This window comes from Amblyomma mixtum, chromosome 2 (genome assembly GCF_055824585.1).
Source record: "Amblyomma mixtum isolate Tamu chromosome 2, ASM5582458v1, whole genome shotgun sequence".
NCBI classification, from domain to species: domain Eukaryota; kingdom Metazoa; phylum Arthropoda; class Arachnida; order Ixodida; family Ixodidae; genus Amblyomma; species Amblyomma mixtum.
Genome location: NC_143013.1, coordinates 257,103,766 through 257,124,640, shown reverse-complemented (window position 1 = coordinate 257,124,640; position 20,875 = coordinate 257,103,766). Strand labels below are relative to the sequence as shown.

General features: G+C 46.5%; 1 protein-coding gene across 1 annotated transcript in view; it reads right to left on the bottom strand.

Moving 5' to 3' along the window:
• Positions 1–19,839, bottom strand: part of LOC149363646 (uncharacterized) — a 165,982-nt gene extending 146,143 nt beyond the window's left edge. The window contains exon 1 of the mRNA XM_089573616.1: positions 19,341–19,839. The gene's annotated coding sequence lies outside the window, so the exon portion shown is untranslated. The remainder of the gene's footprint in view (positions 1–19,340) is intronic.
• Positions 19,840–20,875: the final 1,036 nt, after the last annotated feature.

Sequence of the window (20,875 nt, the reverse complement as noted above, 5' to 3'; positions counted from 1 at the left end):
CCAGGTCGAGATCAAACACCGGAGACGCACTCATGGAAACGACGTGAGCAACTGAAAAGGTGGGGTTTGCCTCTCTTCGAATGTGTCGCCGACCCACAGAGCACTTAGAAGTGCATTGGTCTCTTATTTATACAATTTTTATTCTCGGCGTCTCGAGTAGTGTCGGTGCAACGGAAGCCTATATAGTTATTCCACGTGCCTTCGGGAGGGACATGCAGGTCGTCTGTTGGTCTCAGTATTATTTATACAGATAGCTGCTGCGTGGGACGGAGATGGGGGCATTATCCCCGCACAGAAGCCACCGCTTATCGCTGCTGCCTCTACTAGGAAAGCCACTTTAATGCTCAGGTTTCGCAAAAGCGTCTAAGTTGTACAAGTAGCAAGCTACAGCCTTGCGCCGGCTAGTAACCTATGGGGACTGCCGCAACTGATTTCGGTTCTACCGGCGGATAAAATGATGAAAATACACCCATTACAGAAAGGATAAGGCGTGGAAGTTAGAACTAGGGGCAGCATCTTTAGTTTGACGTTTAATGTTCTGAGCTATAGCGAGGATTTGCAGGAAAAGAACGAAGTCAAATATAAATCACGTATGTAAAGCACGTCCAGACTTCAAGTTGAAGGCCTTTCCAGAAATTTTTATGAGCATTGCTTACCGCATCACCGACGACTGCATATGTTGATTGCATTTAGACAATGTGGTGGAGATTGTTGCAGTGTAACTAGGCAGCAAAGAGCATGCATGACCGTGGAAGAAAGTACTCATCTAACCCTCCTAACGTAAGAGGACACTACGAAGGAATAAAGGTTCATAAAAGACATTTATAAGGACTCTATTGCAGTGCTCCCAGCCCAGCACATGCTCATTCAGCCCACCATTATAGATGTGGATAAAAAGCCCTGCTGCTCGCGCCAATGAGAAGATGTCGTGCACAATAGGGGCTACTCCCCGATTATTCCTATAAACCCGCACAATTCCGTTGCCAACAAGTGTTTCCCGCAACCCGCATACCCATGCCGAGACACATAAGCTACGCCGTGTTGTTCTCATCATGGCGGATTCATTATAATCTGCAACGCATCAGGGTTTAATCTTTAACAGACTCGTATGCATTACTTCCTGGCGCCTCGCTGCACACGTCCACGCGCGAACGAACTCAGGCACGCCGCCATTAGTGCTTCTAATAACCAGCTCTCCCAACTCAAGCCGTCACGCGGGCGAGGCCCAGAACGGTTTCCTCATCATCTTCCCCTTCCCGAAGGGGTAAGGGAGTTACCATCCCCAGAGACCGCATAGTGAGGGCCTCTTCAAGGAGACAGGAAGAGGGAAAGAGTGAGAGAATGAGTGTGAGAGTGAGTGAGGGACGCGCAGTGATTCATTATTAACCGAATAATCCATACTACCTCTTCACCCGCACTCCCGAGCAAGAAGTGTATGTTTATACGTGTACGTTCATAGCTATATGTTTGCCTTAGAAAACGCGCCGGTGATGAAAGATAGATTGCAATAACATGTGCCCTTCCTTCTCGCTATACCTTCGCCGTAGGGCGGTTATGAGGAGCGGAAAAAGTTAAGTGAGGAAAGAGGAAACTAACCATGGAAAAGACCAGCGGGTATTTCAATTAAAGCCGCGTTGATTGCGTATTAAGCGTCTCCGCCGCGCCGCGACGCCACCTTCGCTTTCCGGGGCAGGCGCAGCGCAAACAGTGTGTGCGTGTGTTTGTTCTCGAAGCTAGCACGCGCGCCCACGCGCAAGGACAACATGTAAACAACGCCAAGTGCCGCGGCAGCATGCGGCAGCGTATGCTTCTAGGCACAATTCGGCTCGGGTCGAGATTGGATGCGGGAGAGGGATTTGATGTGCCGTTAATGGGACAGCCAGGACCCTGTTGGGTAGAGAGGTGGTGGCTTCTAGTCGGCAGGAGCGACGGAGGGGTGGGGGGGGGGGGGGGGAGCGTACAAGAAGGATCTGTAATCAATAATTCCCCAGCCAGACGCGCGTCTCATCTTCGTCACGATATAAAGATGGAGCGGTTCCCGCGAGAGGTTCTATATGACGTATAGGTATATGTAGGGATGTGCATACAGTATACACCCCGTGTGGGGAATGTTTCCGGTGTCACGTGATTTATTAACCGCCACCCAGTCGGCGTGTTGCTTTCGTGTTGGCGAAAGCGGGACGAAGGAGAGCGCTGGTCGCGGTTGGAGTTTGTGCTGTTTCTTGTGTGTTTTGTTTTATTATACTTTTGATAGGCATGTGCGTGCGCCTTTGTGGGTGTGTGCTTTGATGAAGGAGCTCTTCGCAACGGCTTTTAGGGGCAGCACAAAAGAAGTAGGAAGATGCGGAGTGGTGTATTATAGATGCGAAAGGGGAAGCCGGCTCCGGTAGATGATATCGTTTAGCAGGACGGCGGAAGCTAAATGACGTGTAGTTAACGAGCACTGAATGTCTTTGTGCCGCGCATAACGCATAGGCGGAATGAAAAGAAAGCCCTTCTGTGTGCGCAAACTTTGAAGGACACCACTCCATCAGCATATTCGACCTATGTAAAGAATGGATTATAGAATGCCCAGCACAAAAATATAGCTGGCTTCTTCCGCAACGTGGAACTGAATAGCGAAAGCGTCGATAAGTTTTGGGGAACTGAAGAGAAAAGCGCAGAAAGATTTATAAAGCCTGAAAAGAGCGCTTTGGAGGATATTGAAGGGATCTTTGATGAGGCCTGAAATCTTTCGAGTGCCTATTTGTTTTGGTAAAAATCGCGCGAGAAAAAAAGAGAGTTGGCCCGGAAAAGAAAGAAAGCTTGATTTATGACATTACGAATATAAAGAAACAGCAGCCACAATGCCATTATCGGCCATAAATGGCCGAAATATTGAAGGTCAGAATCCCATTCAAGCACGTGCTGTCTCTAAAGAAAATTTTTGTGGACGATACGCCCCCTAAGACGCACCTTAAAATTAATGCTACTCAATGAAGGCCTTTTTTGGGCTGCTGTAGTTAAAAAGAATTCAGTCCACCGCTTTAAACTCCCTAGAATACCGATATGGAATCCAGAGAAAATGGAACAGAACAATATTTTTCCCAAAGCGTGCCATGCAAAGCATTGCTCAATAAGCATATATCATTCTCAGCGCTGCAAGTTGCCTGCTGTAAACAAAGCATTTTGCAAAAAAAACAAGAAAACTTTTTTTTTCAGGAGCATTCTTCACCGGGATGCATTATAACCTGGTTGTTTGGTGACGTCAATAAAATCAACAACACAGCCCAGCTCCTCGCAAGGGAAATCAGTAGCGCGGATTTACGACGCTTAGATCGCATTGAACTGAACGGGCAGATCATGCAAATCCCGTTATTGAGAAACAGAAAGAACGGAAACACATTGGGTAACACTGGATAAGCGCTATTGTTTCCGCTGAGGCGCACATTATGTTTTCCATTGATAAAGAGACTTGCAGAAAATGGGCTGCACTCGAATCCCGCCGGCAATTTCGATCGTCGGGGGAAGTAAAACCAACTTCCGGTTTTGCTTTTTCAGATACTGAGTGCATAACAGGCGCGAGACAAACAAGAACAAAGTTAAGAAAGAATATCCTGTTGATTGCATTTATTATACACTGCAAACCGAAAAACACCCGGATAGGAGTAAATGGCTCATCGCGTAGCGCACTCCCGAAAAGAGGTTTTTATACTCCTCAGAATAGGAGTATATCGTCTACTCCTCTGCTTGAAGGGATACTTTCGGAGTGCTAGAAGGAGTAAAGTGTTACCGCTCTGCAGACGGGAGTTTATTTAGGAGTAAAGTTGTGATCACAAAGGAGTTAGCATGGCAATTAATAGAAGTATTATATACTCCTTTGCAGCTACTTTTATAGTACATTTCAGGAGTACGTGCCTGTTCCTTTTAAGTAGTTTTGACAGGAAATTTTTGGAGAAATTTTTCTTACTATAGGGTTACATTTATGATTCCCAGATGAGTATATTACTTCACTTGATGCGGAAGCCGATTTGAAATAAAGTATTCGTATGGAAGGCTCATTTTAGAGCTTGATATTCCAGGATAAATGCGTCGATGAACTTACAGTGATTTATTTCAAACAATATTTTATTGGGTACAAAACATTTGAGACATGTGTTCGGCAGCTTGCTTTCGACGGTTACAGAGAACCAACGTCTTGGCCCCTGTCGAAAAGAAGAGTGCGTTAACCCACGCTGTCTTTGGGTACATAATTTAAATACCCAAAGGAATGAAAATAGAGATGCCACACTTGAAAGCAAGGAGGGAATCTTGAAATGCTTCGCTGTCAACGTACAGGCTCCTTCTGAAAGAAAGATTAGAAAAACAAATGCATCAGTGGAATTGCACCTCTAAGCTTGAAGTATGACGTGCTTCAAGTGTAGAAGTCAACGTCCCAAAGCCGTTCAGAGTGCACTTTTCAATAAAGTAGGTATTATTGAAGTTTAAACGTTTTTCATGACAAAAGATTAGCTAGCAGAACATAGTAGGTAATCAACTAGCTAATACATACCTGTACGCTGTCGGATGACAGCGGCTAAACGCGGTTTTCAGGGAATCACAAATTCCAGAGAGCCGCTTTCGTAAACGTTAAAGCAATACGGCGAATGGGAAGCAGCATCGATAGGGAACATTTTTTCCGCAAAGCATAAAACTGAAAAAAATAAAATGGTCTTACTGAGGCACTTGCGCATTCGCGCTGCCTTTGGCTGCGTTCCTGCACCGAAAGAGGCCTCGAGATATAATTTTTTTTTACTTGTCAGAGGTTCCTCATGCTTTTCAGGCACCATATCAGAACCAATTACTGAAATCAAAACATGCAAACAAAAGACAGCGCTTTGCATACACGCAGCGGAAGCTTACATGCAATTTCCTTGATGGGAGAGCCCGCAGCTACGCATTTTCAGGACGTCCTCATTCTGTGTATAGGCCAAAGGCAGGGCAAGGGTGACTGACATAGCAGGCATTGTTAGGAATAGAAAGCTACCACCAGACCCACCCTCCCGCCGCCACCTGTCTTCTGTTAAGCTTTGCCCTCACATTCGTGGCCAGGGTTCAAAAGAAAACATTCCAGACAGGTCTATCTGGCTGGGAAAGGAATATACTTTCGGGAAAGAACGCCAACCAGAAAAAAAAAAAACAAAAACATGTTTGGGAATCTTCTTGGTTCTTTCAGCAGGTGTGACTGCGAGTGAGTCACAGCTTGCCTTTTTTAAGCCTTCGGTTAGTCATCCGCCGGGTCACTGATCTTAGACAGTTGATGCAAGGATAGTTCCCTCGAAGTCAGTCTTGTCAACCCGCGCTTCCTTCCTTGTTCATTTGTTTGGCATCCGCTTTGTGCTGCTTCAGTTTTTCTGGGAAATGCTTGCTTTCGCCAATGTACTACGTCCAGCACGAGCAGGTGATCTCGTACACTGGCGTAAGCTTTATTCTTTTTCTTTCGCTGCCTTCCTGGGATCAGTAGTCTGAACCGGAACGCTTGCCTCCACGAGTTTCACATAATGGAATGTGTTCGGAAACTGCACGCGTAGTGGAAACTTCTTTTAACATTTTTCAAATGCGAAGAGCTTACAAGATACCACATTTTGGAACTAGACGCCTAACCATTCAGAAAAGGCAGCGTTCAGTATGGTTGAAACCTCATGTCCGCTGCCGAAAATCGCTGCAACGTTAAGATGCCACCAACTCGGAAAATGTAACAGTTTAGCTAATCTCCGTGAGCGCTAAGGCGTCGCCATGTCCTGTGCTATGACTGAAAAGAATAAAATCGCTTGCATTGTTTGCATAACAAGGCCCTCTTAAAACACAGGAAAGGAAGCAACCGATTAGGGCACGGTTCTCAGCACTGTTCGTAATAACGTGACAAAAATTCACAGACCCCAAGGCTGTGCATTTTCACCTGTCATTGCCTGTACAGCTTTTCCATATTCATGGGGCGTGAACGCATGAAGAAAATTTGGTCCCTAGAAGAACTGACCGTACTTCCAGCTGTACATGTTAGCGTAACAGCCACGACTGCAGTGCCACACTCTTTTTTTCAGCCGCATGCAACAACAAATTTCTCAGATACTTACTTCATGCCTGCTGTGTGAGTTGGCTCCACCGGACCACAATGAAGCCTTTGCTGTTTTGCTGTTCTCGTTAAGCCTTTCATCTCGGCGCCCCCTTGGTTCACAGCAAGTCTACGCACACTGAAAAGGGAGCGGCGTTAAGTGCATGCGCGTCTATGGCATCAAAGGAGAGTTTAATACTGCTTACCAGAACACACGACGATGATAATCCGGTCTTTAGTATTCATGCAATACAGCGAAAGAACGAGGGGCCGACGATGTCGAGAAAACTGGTGCGTCACACACACATCGCCATGTCGGCGCGGCGAAACGGCAGCAGCCAACACTTGCATGCTGCGTAGACAATGAATGACTAGCCGCTGCTTCTGCACATATTGCTGGCTTGAGTGAGACGTTCATTGCAGCACGTTGCTGCTAAGGTCGATGATGTCCAGTCTTACGTCACGACAAGAGCGCGCAAAGAAGCGGGTGGCAAACTGGCGGCTTCGGGGAGGTCGACGCGTCACACACCGCCATGTTGGCTCGGCTGAGCTCGGCTGGCTAAGCCTCTCGCAGACTGCCGTCGCAGGCGATGCAACACCAAGCGTCCTCCGAATACACTGGGGGCTTCACAGGCACTGTCTGTGGCGCACCTTGGTGCGCGAGGTTGCGGCGATCCGGTGTCTTGTAACATGACAAACGTGCGTGAAGCAGCAAAAGCACAGGCGAGCAGGCAGCGACGACAGAGCCGGCGTCGTCACCTGCAAGTGCAGCGAACCGGCAGCTGCCACTAGGCGGCGGGCAGACACTAAGGAGTGCATAAAGGGCCTGAAGGAGTATTGAAGCCGACATACTCCTTCTTGGAAAAGTAGTAAAATCATGTAAATGCTTTATTTTACTCCTCGATTTCGCGACGGCAGTAAAAAAGGAGGATTTCCTCTTTTTTACTACTTAAAGTCGATTGCGCAATTTTCAATAAGGAGTTTAAAAGCGGACACTAGCCATTTATATTCCTGTTTGGGCTTATTTGTGTTTACAGTGTATTTCGCTTTTGCAGTAGCGGTTATGATCAACAAAACTAAATCCCGCACACGCGCGCACAGGCACTAAAAGCAAGGTTAGTATAATACGTAATAAGTACAATGACTGCTGGCACATATCCTGTTATGAATAGCAATCTCGGGCTTTATTCAAAATATATTCGAGACCGCTGGACGCGCCATCAATTTCCTCTAAAGATAAGGCAGCATGTTGTGGAAGTACTGGGGGGGGGGGGGGGGGGATGTTATTAAGTGTATGCGAACGTATTAAACCGGCTCCCTTGACTAAGTATTCCACTTTCCTGCTAACTTTTTAAGGCAGGAAGAAAGGGCAGGCTCGGGGATTTTCAATTATTCAGAAAACGGGTGATGTATCGCCTTGATAGGGTGCTCTATACGCGAAAGTAAATTTCACTGCAAAAACGTCCTCGCCTGCTTTCAGTTTGGCAAAGAAGGGAGTAGGGGACACGCTGCAAGCTTCTTTAACTTCCTTTTAACTTCGTGTTTGCAGAAAACAGCACAATTAACTTTGCGAAGTAGGAGTCAATTTTATAGGCGGTTGGCGAAAAATGGTTGTCGACTCGTCCTGTATGCAGCGAATGAAAATATCGTCGAGAAATGCAATGGCAAGCCTTTATCATACGCGGCAGAAATACGTGCGGGGTTAAAATAAGGGCCTGCGTAGAAAAGGAAGGGAGATTCTGGCATATGTGGCATTCGTTCAAATTCGCTACGCTTGAATGCGTTAATGACATCCTAGTCGAAATCAAGGGGAAGAAGTGGGCTTGGGCAGGGCATTTAATGCAAAGGCAAGGTAACCGCTAGTCCTTAAAGGTAACGGAGAGGATTCCAAGAGAAGGCAAGCGTAGCAGGGGGCGGCAGAAAGTTAGGTGGGCGGATTAGATTAGGAAGTTTGCTGGGATACGGCAGCCGCCGCTGGCGAAGGACAGGGTTAATTGGAGAGACATAGGAGAGGCCTTTGCCCTGCAGTGGGCGTAGTCAGGCTGATGATGATGATGAATGCGGGACTAAAAAAAAATTTGCTGCTAACAGCGGGAGATCGCTGGTTCGGCTTCTACAGATGTCGTGTCGAAGCTTTTGTACTGCAGTTCTTGGATGTTTAAAAAAAAATGTGTCCTCTGCAAGGTTTTCGATTTGTGTTGGGAGGAGCCGGTGACAACAACAATGTTAATCTGCCTCCAGCCCTCTCTCCAACACCTCCCGCCAACGCCCACTCTCGGGAAGGGGGTGATGGTGGAATGATTGTGAGAAAAGGAGAGACAAGTAAACCACAAACCGCATCTTTCGCGGCGGATAGTTGTTTTTCCCCAGGTTATGCAAATTTGGGGCTCTGTTCCTGGGCCTAGCCATGTTTTGCCTTTAAAAAAAAATGTTTGCATTCTGCGAACCACATCTGCGATGTCAACACTCTTCATTCCTTTGTACTTTCGTACTATCTCCTATGCTGCTTATTACCACCATTTGTTTTAGCACAATTTAGTTTAGTTTATGGGGTTTAACGTCCCAAAAGGATTCAGGCTATGAGGGACGCCGTAGTGAAGGGGTCCGGAAATTTTGACCACCTGGGGTTCTTTAACGTGCCCTGACATCGCGCAGTACACGGGCCTCTAGAATTTCGCTTCCATCGAAATTCGACCGCCGCGGCCGGGATCGAACCCGCGCCTTTTGGGCCAGCAGCAGAGCCCCATAACCATTGAGCCACCGCGGCGGCATCTTGTGCATAATTTGTATCCTCCTGTGACAGCTCCATCGAGGCTATAGTATGTAAAAAAAGTAACTATAAGGCGATCCTCGGTGGGTCGTTTGAATGCGTTAACCTCCTCTACTTTACATCCATAGATTCCTGGAAGTCTTCCACCCACTCCAGGCGCAGCGGTGCAGCGGTTAAGCGATGCGCCACTGCACAGGCAGGTGGCGATTTCCAACGCAGCCACCGGTGAGGCTTGTGAGGCAAAGGTTGCTCTTCCAGAGCAACCTTTTGAGAGGAGTCATTAATTTAATCACCACCTACCACGATAGGCAGTTCGCTCACATCCAACGGGTAACTTGTGAAGGCTTGACACGTCACAAGTTACACGTCACAAGTCTCACGTCAAGTGTGATGGTGGGCACCATTTACGCTTTAACAGACCACGTTAAAGAACAGTGCACGTTAAAGAACCCCAGGTGGTCGAAATTTCCGGAGCCCTTCACTACGGCGTCTCTCATAGCCTTAGTCGCTTTGGGACGTTAAACCCCATAAACCAACCAACCAGACCCTTCTAATGCTGACGCTTAACGAAAAAAATAAAAACTGCGGCTTGAGGGAAGGAAAGCACTAGGAACTGGTAGGCAGAAAGAATATGCCGCCTTTGTGGAGGGCTTTGGATTAATTTCGACCACCTGGGGTCCTATAAAGGGCGCTTCGGAACCAAATTTATTTTTTCTTGATGAAACTTGAAATACCTTTACTGGGATCATTTGTCCTGATAGAAACTAGTGGAAAAACAGAAGTAACACCTCTCGTTAACTACTGCGATTGAAGCGTTGGTTTTATGAGGGTTGGGTGCTTTTTTTATATTCAGGAATTAACAAAAAAAAAACCTAGCGGTAATGCATTGTAGCTCGGAGTACGCACAGAGTGAAAATTGATAGTCGAAATCTGCCAAAAAGAGGATGCAAAACTCGACATAAATTTTCCAGTTGACGTGAATAACAATAGCGAAAAAGCGAGAAAACAAAAGAACAGCAGGAAGAACAGCACCTACTGAATTCGTTGGTCTGACTGACCAAACAGCATCTTTTTAAAGATTCCACAGCATCCGGCCGTTCAAGGCACTGAAGATGGCACCGGGAAATTAAAATCTCCTATTAGGTAGAAGCTGTCACTTGTGCTTGAAACATAGAGCTGTGCTCTGAGGTATATGCTTGTTAACGCATTCTAAATCGTACTATGTATCAAATATTATAATTGAAGTTTTAGCATGTACAGCTAGAAGCAATATTAGAGGGAACGCGTGAGCGCGTGGCCTACACGATTCGCAAAGCGCAGCCGCCGACAGCCGACGAGAATGTGTGCCACCAGGGGAATGCGCCTTTGCCGCCAATTCTCGCCGCCTGTCGGCGACAGCGGTCTGCGAAGTGCGGCGGGCACGCACTCCCGCGTTCCCTCTAATATTGCTTCTATCTGTACATCTGACGTCTGTTGTGGATCTCGTCCAAAGTGCTTCTTTATTTCAGCTATCCTCATGTGTATAGCGTGCCGCTTAGACATAAATCTGGCTGCATAAACTTGAATTGCCTCAGCCCTATATTAAATAAGGTTGATCCTAATCTGCAGTGGCTTAGTCCTAGTGCGTCCTCGCCAGCGCCCCGACGACGCAATTTTAACAATTTTAGGATCAGCACAAAAAATTCTGAATATATAGGCTAGACATATTTGGAGTCTTTAACATGCACGTCCATGTGTTTCCATGCAGATAAGCCGGAACAAAGCAGAACGCTTGAGGATTTAAGTATCAGTATCTTGTTGAAGTGCTTTCATTAAATTATGAAAGAAATCAGCTAGCCGGCTTTCATTTACTAAACGTCACGGGGTAGCATTTGTCAGGATTCACAGCAAGTTCCCCAGTTGACAACATGAATTAATGTAGCTCAAATCTAGCTGAAGAAAACCTATATCGTGCTAATTATGGCTTATCTAATAACCTCTTTTTCGGAAATGGTTAAGGCGATATCATGGACGTATATTATAGGAATAAGATCGGTCCCAGTATTGAGTCTCATGGTACTCCCGAAGTTAGAAACTTAAGTAAACTAAAACCTCGCAGTCCATTTACTAAGTACTCAATCCCGTCCCTGAGGTAGCATATTACTTTGTATTTTTTACTGTATTGTTGGAGTTTACAGCTGTCATTTATTGTTGATGGCCCTCACATATATTTATTTTTGAACCTTTACAAGTTCGTCAGCTTACACATTTTTGCAAATCTATTCTATAAAGCTCGTAATTGCTGAAATGCACGAAATTTGTCCAGCATATTCTTTTCGGTTTGCGCTTCCTAACAAGCTGCTTTCGTTCTTGCTAGGTTCGTTTTACGCGACTACCATTCAAACTCAGTCAACTACACCGGTTGTCATGCAGGACATCACGAACCAGCCGCCCATTAGCGTGTCTGCCTCTCCCGTCTTTATCAACATCAAAGCCCATGAAAGGCCTCGTTCTGTAGTTGAGCAGACTGAGTGCCAAGTTTAACGGCGGATGTTTCGTACGCTAGGCTTGTTTAATTTCTCCAAACAGTTAGGCTCGCATGGATCACGTTATAACACTAGGACGCATCGCGGTGTCCCCCTCTTCATGATCTGATAACAGGGAAGAAAGAAAATGCTATTAGGGGATGACGTCAGAGCGACAATCGAGTGGCTTTTCTCGTTGGCAGTCGTTCGCTGAGAGTAGCTAGCGTTCGGAAGTATTACCCAGCTACTAATCAGCACCCGCCGTCTGCCAGCTAACAGAGCAGCGGATGTAAACCTCTTATACCGCTTAACAATGAGGTAGACTGTTTATCTGTTCGGGGCAGTTGTTCGGTGGTCGAATCGCCACGTGTAGACAAAAGAGCGGGGGTAGGAGCCGACGGGCTCACTGTAGCCGATAGAGTTTGGTAAATGGTGTGTTCGTCGAAAGCTCGCAAACTTCGTTAGGCACGTTAGAGACCACTCCATTTAAATAGCGCCTCCCACCACGGGCTTGTTTTAGTTTAACCCGTAAATTGCGGTTAGCTCACCGCCCATTTCGGCAGTGAACAAAATAGGGTTTGCGAAATTTGCATTGAAAAGTATACGCTTAGTGTGCTAAACTTCGTTTACTGAGGCGTTGCTTCACCGCAGATATTGGCTGTTCATTACCAACTGTGCCAAGTACGCAGCAGCATACCAATCTCTATCATGAGGCCGGCGCTTTGAGTCTAACGCGAATGTAGTGAAATTTTAATAGAGCAGTCAGCTTCGGAAAGGAAAATGATAGAGGTGGAATTGAGAGACGGTATTAGAGCAGCTTAGATTAGTGACATCCGAGCTCAAGAGGGGGACATGAATTATTAAGTGAACCCTTAATCCCGAGAAGAGATAACTGACGTTCTTTTAAAGTAACAGATCGCATTCCGACGTAAAGCAAACATAGCTGCAAGAGGCAGAGAGCGTGGGCGGGGCAAGAGATTAATGAATTTGTATTGGTAAGGTGGCCGTCAATGGCGCTGGGAAGCGCTAACTAGATGGTTACCCCCTTGCTAACTGTCTTAACTATCCGCTTCTCTGCGCGGCGAGAGATATTAGCCGATTACTGTGGATGAACAGAGTTTAAACCCGCACATTCTTCTTTTTTGTATTCCGGTGCCAATAACCGTTTCCACATTAAAGCTAGAGAGCTCTTTACCCGATGAGTTAAAGCAGCGAATGACGGAGGACATAATTTGCAAAACTTTTGACATTGTGCATTGCCTGTCGCAGTGCGTACGCAATGTTTTTTTTTTCCCCTTTCATACTGCTTTTTATTGCTTTCAACACAAGCATACCTTCTTTGAGCTACTCTTGATAAGACTTCCGATGTTCTGTCAGTCTCTTTCTTTTGTGCCTGGAGCTTGAGCATTTCATCATCATCATCATCATGAGCCTGACTAAGCCCACTGCGTGTGCACAGGAAGCAAACAATAGACAGTAGGCAATTTTAAGTCCTGGAAACGCTTCATGAACAAAGTTTTTTTCTAGGCCTACCCCAAGAAACCTGTTTTGTGTCGTGACGAGTTTCACGCGTAAAATGCAATTCACGGATTTTGAATAACATGTGTGTCAGATAAGACAGCTTGCGAATGTACGTTCATGTCGTATGCTGTCGTCACGATGCTCATGGTGCAACCAGTAAGAGAAAATTTGAACACTTTGTACCTGAGTGCAGTGGGGTCGTGCGGGAACCCTGGGGCGTGCCCCTAATTCCTCTTACAATAAAGTTTTTTTCTCTCTCTCTCTCTCTCTTACAATTAGGTACGATACGAAGTAAGCAAAGTCGGTCGGACTGACGGCTGGTCAGTTAAGTGGTAGGGTTAAATCGATTGTGAGCATTACCAGGCTATATAGATTATATTAGCAAAATAAGATTGGCTATTGGTGCAGATAGCAAATTTCAAATAAACGTTTTCTGTTCTCCTAGAAGGACGAACTATTAAAATCGATTTGAAACTTCGTATATGAGATCACGAAAGCATTTCAGAAAATTTGGCATGTATAAAGCTCTCGAAGGCTTGATTATAGGTCTAACAGAAAGAGCACGGCTTGACGCGGTAGTTTATATTCCGGCGGTTCATGCCGGAAAGGAGTTAAAAGTAAAACCCTCTTGCGTTAGGTTACTCGGAGAGGTATGGAAGAGTTTTTCATGCCTACACTTCACATTCGAATAGGGTGATTGTAATCCTCAGAACGGAGCGCGCTTTGATCTGTTTGGGCTACTGCCTGTGAATTAAACGAAGGTAAACGAGTTTTGGTGATCATCATCATCATCATAATCAGCATGACTACAACTACTACAGGACGAAGTCCTCTCCAATCTTTCCAAGTAACTCTCTTCAGTGCCAGTCCCAGCCATCGTATCCCCGCAAACCCCTTGATCTCATCCGCCCAGTTAAGTTTCTGTCGCCCCCTGCTACACTTGCCTTCTCTTCGATTCCAGTACGTTATTGTTAAAGACCATAGGTTATCTCGCCTTCGCATCGCATGTCCTGCCCAAGGACGAGCTCGTTGTCTGACTCACTCTGCAGGCTCTCTTCCTGTGTCATAATGTTACAGCTATCATCTTCCTTTCCATAATGATATAAGAGTTCAACTGGTCGACCTTCGGCACACTCATTCTTCCTGCTGATGAGGAGCCACTGCCACCGTCAAACGCATCGGTTGTTTTGATACTCGTCACAGGCAACAAGGCAGCAAAATTATTCGATGTTTCGTGAGAACACGGCGGTAATGACAACAAAAGGTAAATACAGGGTCTTTCACCAAAGACTTGACACAATTTTTGAAAAATAGGCTTTCCAAGCTAGAAGAGCAATTCTTTCGGCATAGTATTGTAAATAGTCTAGTACATGCAGCTAAGACTTGCTAACCAGCAGGCGTATTAACCAATATTGAATAGTTACCTTTACAACTATTACTGTTAGGATTCTTAATTACCAGGACACGTGTAGCCCACCGAAAGTGATATCCATATCAGTTTTTAGAATTTCGAAAACGCGGTTACCCTCGGCGCTGTGGCCCAACATATTCTGGCTACATCGAGCCAAAATACATGAGCTTTCGAGAAACTTTCAGGCAAAGCAACCTGTCCAGTGCCCGTAACTCGTCGAAATAGCCAAAATTTGGTGGGCCACAGCGCCCTCATTTTGAAATGCTTAAGACTGAGATTGTTATAGCTTATCTTTGGCCACATGCTTCTCAATAATTAATTAGCCTATTAGCAATAGTTAAAAAGTTAACTTTTTAATATTAGTTAACCAGCCTGCTAGTTAGCACATCTTAGCTGTAATCGGACGCACAACATGGCTGACAATGCTATGCTGCAAAAAGCGCTCTTCTAACTTAGGTGAAACACCCTGTATAATGAAAGCGCCACATTTATTGTATTTGCGCGATTGAACCTACTCCATAAATGATGCATTGCTCAAGACGGAGTGAGCAGCACCTGTGAGCAGTTCTGATCATTGTTTTGCGGGAAGGCATGAAGAAGAGTGAATATGTAGCATGCTGAAAAAAATTGCGAGGACACTTTGGCAACTGAAGTGTTGAGAGGCGACAGCCGAGGACACTATGCCGTGACGACTTCCGGTGGATGTGACGTCACACCGTTCCCGTGGATTTATCGATACCCAAAGTATACATCTTCCGGAGATATTAACTGTTACGCTTAATTACACATCTTTCCGTCTATTTTAACACAAATCCGACGTTTTTCTTTTCCGACCATTCTGTGACAATTTTCACTATGCCGTGACGGCTTCCGGTGGATGTGACCACACACCGTTCCCGTGGCTATTCGATGTTCGCGCTATTTCGACGCATTTTCGAGCTTTCTGCCTATAATTAATTTACTAATTAATTTACATCATAAAAATTGGCTTGTAGGTTCATTTTTTCCTCCTCCCTCTGAAGCAAGCATTGGTTTTCTTCTATGAATTTTAGTTCCCGAGCTAAGTGCGTGTGACGCACTTTGTTAACGGACGCCAGTATGAGCCATTAAAGGCTTTCGCCTTAAAACATTCACCGAATGGGTGAATGGGTGGTACCTTACACTCTGGACACGAATAAGACTATACGGCAGTAAAAAAGGAGCAAGATGTCCTCAAGCGCACTCTCTTTCAGGGCAAGGCATGCTGGCCAAGTCCCACGGCACATTTTCATAGTTAAAATGTGGCACTTATGAATAATTTAACCCGGTTTCAACCTGCTTTTTTTTGTGATCCTCAAGACCTCTGGTGCGGCATATAAAAGCCTATGAGAGACGCCGTAGTGGAGGGCTCCGGAAATTTCGACCACCTGGGGTGCACGTTAACCTCAGGTGGTCGAAATTTCCGGAGCCCTCCACTACGGCGTCTCTCATAGCCTTAGTTGCTTTGGGACGTTAAACCCCATAAACCAAACCAAACCTCCTTACATTGCTGAACCCTATCCAGTTACTATGCTTTGCGATGGGAATATGGCTCCGTATCTAAGAGTAAGCATTGGTTGCTATTAGTGATCAAGATCTACCCCGCGACTTGATACAGCACACCCTGTCCCTAAAAGGGAGTGAGCTAGAGGTCAGCTTCCTTCCTCTTTACTCCCATATGAACTTATTCGTGTTTAAAGTGCAGAACTTAACAAAGCGCCTCATACATTGTCCAGGAGCGTCTAGGGACTAGGAACTCCGAGGAACGGCCGCCTACACGGAAAGTGCACAAGAACGCCGATCCCACGCCGCAGTTGCGTCGAAGGCCCAGGTAACGTCGCGCTCCCGTGACTTTAGACATCTTTAGCACACCGTGTACCATGTTGCCGTTACCGGAGTACCGGGAGCCCGCCCACCGCCGGTGAGCACGCGCTGATTGGTCCCGATGCTGCAGACAAGCGAGCAGTTGCCGGGTATGTGGCGCCATCTGGCGGCGTCTAGGCAATTTGCGCATGCGCAATGGCTACGGGCGGGCTCCCGGTACTCTGGTACCGGTAACACGGTGCACGGTATTCTTAAGGTGTTCACTAGTCCAGCGGGACAGACCGGTGTCCCAGACATAGTCTGGGGCTTAGTGTTGCCCAGGTCGTAAAATGTGGAGCAGATTATTGCTCCGGTGGTGGTGCGCAACTAGGCACAGTTCATCGAGGTGTCTCTGAAGAACTGAACACATGTTCGTACACGATACGTAGACATAGCAATCGTCATTGTCATCACCATCAGTCCTGAGGCGTCCACTTCTGGAGAAAGAAGGACTCTTTCCTTGATTTCTAATTAGACGTGTATCCTTCACTACTTGCGGCCATGTTTCTTAAACTTACACTTTATTTGATTCGCTCCGGTCCTCTGCTGCAGTTAGTTCCTCAGGAATGCACTTCGCTATTCAATTAGAAGCCTGATTATGGCTTCGGTATTGCTTGGCCCAGACGTGTCCATTTCCGCCTGATTAAAGCCAAGGTACCATGAACTCGTGTTTATGCCTTAAGCCACGCACGCAAATGTCGCGAGAGCTAACTTTGCAAAGCTTAAAAAAAAATGAGTTCACGACATGTTGCGGTGAAAGAACCAGACGTCAGGAAAAAGACATCACGAGAACGGAAGCGAGTTTTATGCATGATGTATTTTGTGAATTTAGCGCACATGTACGGATGGCGTAGTCGCTACAGCCCGATGACACACCTATCAAGGAGTTGAGAGGTTTATCTCTCGTTTTTTTGTCGCTGAGCTCTTCTTGAGGAAAAGCTTAGACGACTTAACGTTCGCTGTTATTTTAGGCCGGAGTTCTGTTATGAACGGCGAAGAAAGCGTTAAAACTTGAAAGCTGTTCTCTCCCATAGGGATTCTCTTAAAAGCAAAGTTTTGGAAAAATGTCTGTGCTGGAGACTTCATTCAGAAATGAATTTTCTAATACAGCTCTATTTCGTCAGCCCATAATTATCGCCGTCATTATCGCCCATCACCTTAACTCTAACTAAACCTCGATTCTGCTGACGGCCTTTGAGAGAAAGGCCCAGTGACAGACGGATGTAACTGTAGACTGCAGTAACGAGAGAGAGAGAGAGAGAGAAATGAATTTTAATGAGAAGAAAAGTAAGAGAGGCCGGCCGGTGGTACCATGGCCCTGGCCTGCTACTCAGTAACGCTTCGGTCAAATTCATTACCACCGCCAATTTTTCATCACCGACGAGTTAAAAACTCGTCGTTAAAACTCTCTTTGTTTTGCGCCATTAAGAGTTGATCAAACTGAAATTATGGGCGCAAGAATATTGTTTCCTTGGCTCGTTTAGAAGAGTGAAGAATTGAAAATTTGTCGACGTTTGTTGCTGTCATCGGTTAGCAAAATAATACCGCGCAAAATGTGCTCTGAGCTGTTCTTGCCAGCTCCTGTTTTCATAACTTGTTTCCTACTAAACGCACCCGAAAAAAACGAGCTAAGAGACGTAAGCTCTACCAACACACTTAATTTACCATCCTCCGGCTTAAAGTCCGACACTTCCTATATCCATACTAAGCTTCTTAATTTTTTTTGTTTCCACCCTGTCCTCTCTATTCCTTGGCGCATCCAACTCCGTTGCATTGTTGTTCTAATAGGAAAAGTCTAATTAATTACATCTTCCGTTCCAAGTTTATTTGTTCCTTAATTCTGATGGGTTCGTTAGTACTGCACTGGACCACGCAGGCGGTGGTCGCAACAGTGGAGTCTTCCAAAGCCACGCAGACACAATTAGTGGACAGATGTGCAGTGCTGAGTTTCTCTTGTCATTATCTTGGTGCACGGGATTCAATTTCGGTTGAGAAATTAGACGTTGATGTATGCGCGCTTAAACTTTTTTGTGTAGATGAATTTAATTGGTGCAGAAGGCAGCTTGGAAGTGTACTTGAAAAAGAAGTGGCATTTCCACCAAACTTCGAAACCAAGCTACACACTACAAATGGTAAAAGTTGTTTTCGAAAGAGTAAATGTACGCCCGCACAAATTGCTACAAAATATACGGCAAGTTTGGGGCTTTCAACGCGACTCTACTCTCGCAATTGACTCACGAGTTGCTGCGGCAAATTTTGATGCCATAGTTTCCACACTAATCCGGTCGCGGTCAGAGCAACCTGTGTGATAGGTCTCTCAAGTACCGCTAGCCCTAAATCCACAGGTGTCATTACACAACAAGCAACCGAACCGCCGCAGCTGCATGCTATCGACCGCCGCGACCGAGGTCACGTGACTTGGAGAGCAATGTGTCACTGTCAAGTACAGAACACCCATGGTAGTAAGCTTAGCAACCTTGCGCGACTCGCCACATGGTCGGGAACTTTACTTTCCATGCTTAAATGCACACAAAAGTCTACCAACAACGTCTTAAAGAAATAAAATAAAGAATCAAGAGTTTCTTATCGCTTTCACGAAAGGAATCCCTGATATTCGTGGTAAATCGGAGTGTTTCCACATGCAAATTCAGGAATGCATGATCTAGTTTCAGGCAGCGCTTACGCTCATGTGGAGGTACAAGGTCAAGGCAGGTTCTGCTGGCGGTAGGTATCAATAGAATCTCACCAATTGTATTCATCAAAAGCCACCTCTTAGTACACTTTCACAAGGCACCGACCATAACCCAACGTTACCGCTGCAAGACTCAGAGCTGTAACAGGCGCCCCGACCTGCAGGTTCGGATCAACAGGTTGTGAACCATGTGCGTAAGTGGCCCACTGGTCGTTGAAAATGAATGCAAGTGTATAAGAACGCTACGGCACACATTCTGATAGGCTGTACGTTATAATAAAGTTACAGAGTGAAACACTGGCATTGTCCTGCTCATGTGTATCGAAGAACGCCCTATGAAAAAAAAAAAGAAAACAGAGGAACATCAAAATCTAGAGGCAGTGGGCTTCGGATTGTGTTCACAAGAAAGAGTTACTTATAACTTATTTAAGGAACGATAACTACACTAAACTCTGCCTCCTCAGCCCTTAGTAATAAGAGGAAGAACTCACATTGAAAGGTGTTGCGAAGCCTCCGCTGAGAAACGTTCACGACGTCTTCGTGTCAACAAGAGCAGTTCGCTCGCAAACGAGCTAAATCAACACAGTGTCGCTTCGCGCGAGCGTCAGTGCTAGCGCGACTAACTCTACCGGTCAACAAAACTTGAAAGACTACTTCAGTCACTCACTCTCAGTCCCTGTCGCGACGGGATGCTTGTGTCTCGGAGCAAGGCAGCAGCAGTAGCGAGCGTAGGGGTGAAGGTTGGCTTCTCAAGCTCGACTTCGACAGCGTCGTCTGCCTATTGGTCAGGGAAGACAGGCGGCGAGCGAACGAGACGCGGCTTTGGCTTCGGCTTGGGGCGACGAGTGCGTCAAACAGAGCGTGCGACACGCGCGAAGCGCGCACTCCCTCTGCGGCCGCGAGATGCTTTTTCCGTCGCGCACCGGAGTCGTGCGGAGGTGCATCGCTTCGCGCGCCACGGGCGCTCGCGTTTTCCCGCCGCCCGCGAGCTCGGCTACGTCGGCGCGAGCGGGGTTTTGGCGCGACTAGGTTTGCTGCCGCCCATCCCCGTTCCTCTTTTCTTTTCTCCTCTTCCATCCCTCTCCCTCTCTCTTTCTTTCGTTCAGTGTTTTTTCTTCCTTTTCTCTTTTTGTTGGCTTCGTACTCTTCGCAGGAGCCGTCCGCGAGGCGTTCGATCGATTCTTCACTGCCGAGTGTGTGTGCGTATGTGTGCGTGCGTGCGTGGGCGAAACGGGAGGAGAACGGCATGCGCTGCACAGTGTGGTCCGAAGGCAGGAATCTACTCCTCTCCCCATCCCCCTTTCTCTTGGCCTTATCCCTTACCTTCTTCCTCCTCAGAGCAGCGGACGGCGCGAATCTCAGAGTTGTCCATCGCCTGTCGGCTTTAGTTTGGAGCACGGTGTTAACGATCTGAGCGCCGCCTGGGTGGGCGATGGCTGGGTGGGCAACGGGTTCAGTCACCTGAGCTCTGTGTGCGTGTTTGTGTGTAGTTGGTTTTCGGTAGCAGAGGAGACTGACTCAAGAAGGGCAAAAGACGAGAGGAATTTGGTGCGCGGTCAGGTCGAGTGACCGGAGATCAAGTGAACGGTTTGCTGCTAGCCCTTTCTCGAATAGCGGGATGTGCTTATAGGAGGAAGTCAGGGCATTAAGTCTGCGGTATTAGTACGGCCAATAAAGCTGAAGGAGCTTATTCTCGCTTCCGGTCGCGGAATCGCGATGTCGTTGCGTGAGCCTCATCTTTCAACACGAGGGCGAGCACAAAAATAAAAAAAAAAAGATACCTAAGCGACGTAGAGAGCACCTGAGGTAGTCGTATACGTTACGGTGCTTCTTAGCTGTAATTTCTTCACCGTTGCGAACCTTGTGCTTCTGGTTGTATGAGGATACTTAGTTGTTTATGCTGTCTTTCAAAAGTGTGCCGGTTGATTTCAAGCACGATGTATGAATAAAGCTGGACGACACGTGCAGCTAGAATTTCGTTTACCAGTGCCGCTGGGTCAGAAGTTTCTCACACAAACACAAACAA